General features: G+C 42.2%; 1 long non-coding RNA gene across 1 annotated transcript in view; it reads right to left on the bottom strand.

The window, feature by feature from the left end:
- LOC108447338 overlaps positions 1 to 5,363 on the bottom strand; it is an 81,593-nt gene extending 76,230 nt beyond the window's left edge. Inside the window, exon 1 of the long non-coding RNA XR_001862865.1 lies at positions 5,197 to 5,363. This is a non-coding gene — a long non-coding RNA (uncharacterized LOC108447338). The remainder of the gene's footprint in view (positions 1 to 5,196) is intronic.
- Positions 5,364 to 6,702: the final 1,339 nt, after the last annotated feature.

Raw genomic sequence — 6,702 nt, forward strand, 5'->3', positions numbered from 1 at the left:
TATTAAAAAATTAGGTGGTTTTTTTTTAAGGCTGTTTTTCTTAACTTTGTTGGGGGGGGGGTGGGTTGGGGTTGGTTTTTTTTTGGATTGGGGAAGTCTGGCTTGTGTTACCCTGCAGCCACTGTGCAGCGTGATAGGAGACTGATTGATTGTTCACAACGCAGCTTGTCAATGACCAGCATCATAAAGGCTGAGGTGTTCCCTGCGGAGGAACTGTGCAGGCAGACTTGACTGATGGATTGAGTACAGCAGAGTCCCACACTGGTCTGAATTGTAAAAGTTAATGCCACACCACACAGGGGTCCTCCTGATTGATAGGATGTTTGACTGGCTGCAGCCCAGTCCCACAAGGATCACAATCCTGGGGCTTTATGGTGCACTGAATTCCTCAACCTGACACAAAGCTGGGCTGCAGTTCACATACCCCTCTCACATGCTAATCCCAAACATCACTTCATGACAGGTGAGGATTACCACAGCTTTCTATTGGAGAAGTAAAATGAAGAAATGTCTTAATGTAGCACCTGTCTGGGGGTTGGCTGCACAGCCTTGGGGACAATGTCCTGCTAATATCACACGTGCAGTGTCACTGCTTTGTTCACAAAGGTGCCTTAGAAAAGCACTCAGGGCAACTTTGAGAGGCCACCCCTTTCCTCTCTATTGAAGAGTGAGTCCTTAACCTTCCAATCACATTGTCCCAGTATAAAGACTTCTATTGTGGTAGAATTAGGGTAGCTTTGAGCCTTCTTGCCCTGCTGCATTCATACCAAAATAAAACATGAAACTGCAGTGGGCAGGAAATAACTGTGTGTACACACTGACCGAAGTCTGGTATGGTTTTACTCTGAGGAAATTCTACATCATCCAACGATAACGTGGAGGAAATTTCCAGAATTATCTGAAGCATAGGTTCTGTAGCAAGAGAACAGGTTTTGAAGCACAAGGTGCTTTGAGGTTTTGGTTGTGATCCAAAAGATCTTGGGTGCATTAAATCTCACCATTTACTGCTGCTACTGTTATTATGAAAGGTGATGATTTCTTATTGGGACCTTTACAATATCTTTCAGTTTTAATATCTAGTTTTCTATGTATGCAGTCAAGAAATAACTAGACCCTTGCTCCTTTTCAGTAATTCCCTTATCAATTAGTGTGATTTTAATAAAATTTATGCAACTAATTTATTCACTCAAATTGGGGAAAGGTAAACTTACCTGCTAATAAAAAAATAGCCTCTATGTCATCTTCCTTTGGTACTTGGTTGTCTTGGACAAAGGAAAGTTCTCAGGTGTGATAAGTGGGAGCCTTTAAATATTTGGAAATAAAAGTACAGAGCCAGAAGAGTTTCACTTTTCTCCTCACAGCTAATATCAACTCAAGTCCCATGGAAAATCTGCACTACATTTGCTGATGTGCCTGATGAAGTTTACATTCATATCTTCCAAAAACACAAAAAGCAGAAAAATTAAACTGTGGCAGTTCTGATCATTATTGGCAAAGAAGTGGTGCAGGACAAAAACAGATATTGCATATCTGTATAGCAATAGATGGCTGGAAACCCATCAAAATAAGAAAGAATCAAACACTTGAAACAGGAAAATGCAGGCTGAAATTAGAGCTAAACCCTACAAAGCCTCTGAGATTGCCTGAAGTCACAGTGATCGTGCTGCTGGTGGGGCCACTGAAGAAGGAACATGAGGAAATCCCCAGCTGGATTTTTGGGCCATTTCATGACGTCCTCGAAAAGCCAGACAAAATCCCAAAGAATGGCAGGTTGGAAGCCAAAACCGTTCATTCCCCCATGGGGTAACATGCTCCACTTGGCAAAGGAACAACAGCTGCACAAGCAGGAGAGGGAATGGCTCTGCTACAAAAGAGCAAAGCACCTCAGGCCATTTTGAAGAACAGAGGTGGGCGAGATCCTCGGAGGATCTCACAAGGAAGCCATGACAACACAACCCTGTCACCAGGTAAACAAAGACAAGCTGCAGTTGGAAAGGTTACAGGAGTTAGCTGGAGACCCAAGAAAAACAGTCAAAAGAACCAGAACAACAGGCAGCCTTCCTTCCTCTGGGATAGGAGGCCATGGCCAGGACCATGGAAAGGCAGAGGCTGGTGGGAGGAGGAGAGGTCCTCATGGGAGGCAGCACAAAGGAAGATCATGCCTACAGCAAGAACTCCGGGTGGGGTAGAAACACCCACATCCAGGTCTGCCCCCAGTTCTGGTTTAGTGCTGTGGCAGGAACAAAGTGCTGCTATGGCACTGCCCAGCTCTTGCTGTATTAGCAAACATTGCCCACCCCAACCAGCCCATGGGATGTTCCCCATGCCAACACTTTTTACACAGATCTCTTAAATTTGGCAGAAGCAGCCTTTACCATGTGTAGGGATTTTCCGTGCTGGGGGAATTCCTCCCTGGACACAGGAGAGATTTCTGCCTGGCTGTCTGCTGCTTGCAGAAACACATTTTAATGATGAATTAGGATTTGTGGGTTCATTACAGGTATTTTCACTTTTACCTCAGAGTTATCTAGTATTGACATTTTTAAATTCAATTTAAAATGCAAAAGACATAGCTCTGGCATCCTCCAGGCACACACTCACTTGTAGGAAAAAATGATTAGTTCTCTTTTCAGAGAGAAACAACAGCACAATCATGGCTGCTCCTTGGCATGTTGCAGTGGCACACGGGCAGCCAGACAGGCACAGCACTTTGTTTCCCCATCCATTCCAAACAGGGAAGGATAAGAGTTTTCATCAGAGGGATTACAGTTTAAACATCTGGAAGTTAAACATTTCCTTACTCAGTTAAATCTATCTGTTTTGTTTAGTTACATCCCCTCCTCAGCAGCCTCATCCAGTTGACTGCCACATCACGAGTTCCAGCTGTTGCCTGAGCTCATGATTCCTGTACTGCTTATCACCCACAGGAAAAAAACACCCCCACCTCCAAAAAGACTGTATAGCCTCTGGGCACTGCAACTCTGACACAAATAATTTAAATGGGGAGATGACACATTCAGCTGAAGCCAGAGGTCTCAGCTGGCAAAAGGACCTCCACAAAAGTAACGAGGAGCCACACTTTTGCTGCAGGACAAGCAGCCAGTGGCAACCTATTAGTAGAGTGTACAGGTGCCATGGCAGCCTCTGACTTGCAATAAGTCTCTGAGTTCAACATACAATACCAGTAAACCCTGATGATATCCTAGAACTCCATCTCTTTCATCATTTTAATAATTGGAGGGGGCATTCATTTTCTTTTCTCTGAAGCAGAGGTAGGAACACAGACACCTGGGTTAAGAAGCTCAGCTAAGATCTCTTATTATATTGATACATATTTCTGTTCTATTAAAATTTCAGACACAAATTCTAATAACACATGGTGTATGGAAAATTCCAGCTTACCTATTTCCACTGACCCTTGCCTGCGAAACACAAAAAGGCAAAGACCCGATGGAGGAGAATGAATCAGGGTGCTAACATACTTGCTATTGACATGGAAAGATGCACATATTTCAAGTTCTGATGCTTGGAAAAACAAGGGTTTATTTTGAAGTCATCACCCTTCAAACCCAATAATTACTGTCATTGACAATCATGATTTATGTAACCTCACTAAAGCGGTTTAGATGCCTGCATGTTTAGGAACTCGCATGGTTTAAAGAGAGAAAAACACATACTTAAGTATTAGAGCCTTTACAGCAAAAGCAAAACTTTGACTTTCATTTTGTCAGGCAATTGTTCTGGAAACATTTTTGCCTTTATGAGCAAAAGGTACCAAAACAGCCTTACTTCATAGTCCTTGTATTGTTCCAACGTGTGTCATGCAGAATCACTTTTTTGGACATGGAAAAGCCCATGGGCAAGTCATACATTATTGCACTGAATACTCACAAAGGAAATGTCACAGAATCTACCCAACTGATGGACAACTTCTTTGACATGAGTCAGATAACACTCTTACCTCCATGCTTGTATTCCATTCCTCCCACTGGCAAGAGAAAAAAGCCCTTCTCCATTTGTGTATGGACATACACATTGGTTCCACCCTTGACTCACACATTGCTCTCATGACTCCTTCCAGCCCAGCTGTCCAAAAGTGCACACAACAAAGCCCAGCTAATTGCAAAGTTTCATTTTGCCAAAGTAGCTCAGCCCAACACTTAACCAACACACCTTGCATCATTCCCTTGCTACAGATACTGCTCCTCCCTCCTACACAACATTTCCCATCAAGCTTTGGTTTTGTAGCTGCTATTTTTCTCAGTGGAAGATCTGAGATAGCATGGCAAATTCTTGTTTCACATGCTACTAGATAGTCCTGAAACAACCAGAGGCTTTTTGGTTTCTCCAAGAAGATTTCAAAGGCTTTTCTCCCCTAGTCAACCTGGTTCTCATGCAAAGTCCAGCAGTTGCAGGCCTAAGTGCATATATTCTTCCTCTCAGCTAACATGGTATATAGTCTAGGAAAACTGCATTCCCCAGATTGGGAGTTAAATACAATCAATTAGTCTGGCTACCCATGACAGTGGGAAAAGCTTGTTTCTGCACCTCTTACCCAGTTCTGAGCCAGGACTTGAACCTATCATCTCTGCCTGGTTCTAAAATCTGTTTTTTCTCCTCTGGTGGTTCTGCTCTGTACAAATATGTCAACATTCAATACACTCTCAGATACCACCTGAATACTTTCATGGTGTCTCCCTTACTCCCTCCCTTTGGCCTAAGCCCATATCTTTATCCTGGACACTGCTAACTACCTCTTTTGTCAGCAAGCTTTTTTCCTTGCAGCTGGATCCATCCAGATCCCAGCCTCAAGCTGATTAGAAGTCTGGATACCTGACTTAGGGCTGCAGATTCCATGGGTAGCAGGACACCCAAAACCTGGGCTATCCAACCTTTTCTGTCTGCCTGTTCTGTAGCTTCACTTCCTTCCTGCCCTGCTCACCCACCCTTTCTAGCAGAGAAAGAAAGACCTATGATATAAGTCCAGAAAGAAAATAAGTGAAATTAACGGTTAAAACTTGCTTTTTTGTTAACTGCAGTCCCATAAAAGCAAAAGAGCTGTTTCAGCAACTAGTATATAATTGGAGCACCCAACACTTCCTTTCACAAATACCAGACAAAAATATAAAAAAGCTTTCAATCTTGCTGAAAAGAAAATAAAAACATATTATTAAAATTAATTAAAGAATGCCTTACCACATCTTCTGGCACTGTTTAATGAGGAGGTTTATGCTGGCTACGTGTAGTGAAGGGGGCTTCCCTGAAAGGCATTTGGAAAGAATGTCCCCAACACCTGGGTGGGGCGCAGGTAGCCTCCCTTGAAGATATTTTCCTTCTCTATTCAGGTAGCTCCTCTGTGTTCTTCATTCCTGTAATTTAATCATTAAACCAACATCAGAGACTTCCCACTCTATCCCAATGCATCACAGGGCTGACCATTCCAAGAGATGTTACCAGCCAAATTACATTTTTCCTCGTCAGGTTCATTTCCAGTACAATCACAGGGGTGGGGAGATCAGCACTTAAAACTAACTGGTAAAGTCAGGCTTTTGGCCAAGGTGTGTTGCCAACAGGTGCCATTGGCAACTTCCATGCCAGTGGAAATTCCAGTTGTTTCATCTTTTCCAAAGGAAGTACTTGAGAGAAGGTAAGTAAGGGTCACAGTTCCATTAACCAAATAAACAGTGAAGGACAATGACAGAGCTTCAGAGAAAGAAAAAGGGAAGTGATTTGAGGATATGACTCTCCTACTTTTTTCCACACCTTTGTCTTGCATGTGACAAAAGCTAACTTAATGGAGACCAAAAGTTATGGTTTTGATAACTGGTACAAAATAAGGATAGGATTATAGTGGATGCTTCAACATAACCAAAAATCACCACTTTAATTGGCACAAACAGCAACCTTATGAGCAGTGTTACTAGAAAGATTAAGAGCCAGCCAGACTTCAACATTAGACAGTAAATGCTCAGAACAGTTTAAAAAAAAATCCATTTTGTTGAAGATCGTGAAGTTTAATTTCTTTCTGATTTAGGAAGGAAAAAATCCATAAAAAGAGATTCTAGGCACAAAAGCTTAACTCAAAACACATTACGAGTTTTCTTTTTCCTGCTGCCCATACACCACAAAAATTCCACACTTCAAAAATATTCTGAAATTACTATAGCAAAATTTTGCCTCCTAGTGATAAAAAGGCACTTCCTCTGTGTCTGCTGAACACTTCAGTGGAAACAGTTTCATAACCCGCCTCTGTTTCACCAAAACAGAATTTTCTGTGAGAACCCAAATGATCCTAGGGGAAAACCAGTGAAAAAGAGCACGTAAACTGGATTTCTAAGTTGCAATGCCATCTGTCAGTAACAGTAGGATCTACTGAGGGAAATTGCTGAATATTCTGGCAAGCTTGCTGCTGCCCATTCTGGGAACACAGTCCTTTATAGCTGTGTGCTTGTAATGAAACTCTGTGGTCATTCTGTAGGCATTGGCTAAACAGGAGCACCAGTGGGAAGGGAAGAGATGGCAAATGCTTGGGGCAAAGACAAAATGATCTCTACACAGCCACTTTCCACAATTGCTTTAGCAAATGAGTTTACTCAAAGGAATGGTGGTAGGAAAGGAAACTTCTACACAAGTATTTTTTATATGTTAGCTAAAATTGAACTAAAACATTCACCTTAAAATCAGGACTTTAATCACTCAGTT

This window comes from Corvus brachyrhynchos, unplaced genomic scaffold (assembly GCF_000691975.1).
Source record: "Corvus brachyrhynchos isolate BGI_N302 unplaced genomic scaffold, ASM69197v1 scaffold105, whole genome shotgun sequence".
In the NCBI taxonomy this organism is placed as follows: domain Eukaryota; kingdom Metazoa; phylum Chordata; class Aves; order Passeriformes; family Corvidae; genus Corvus; species Corvus brachyrhynchos.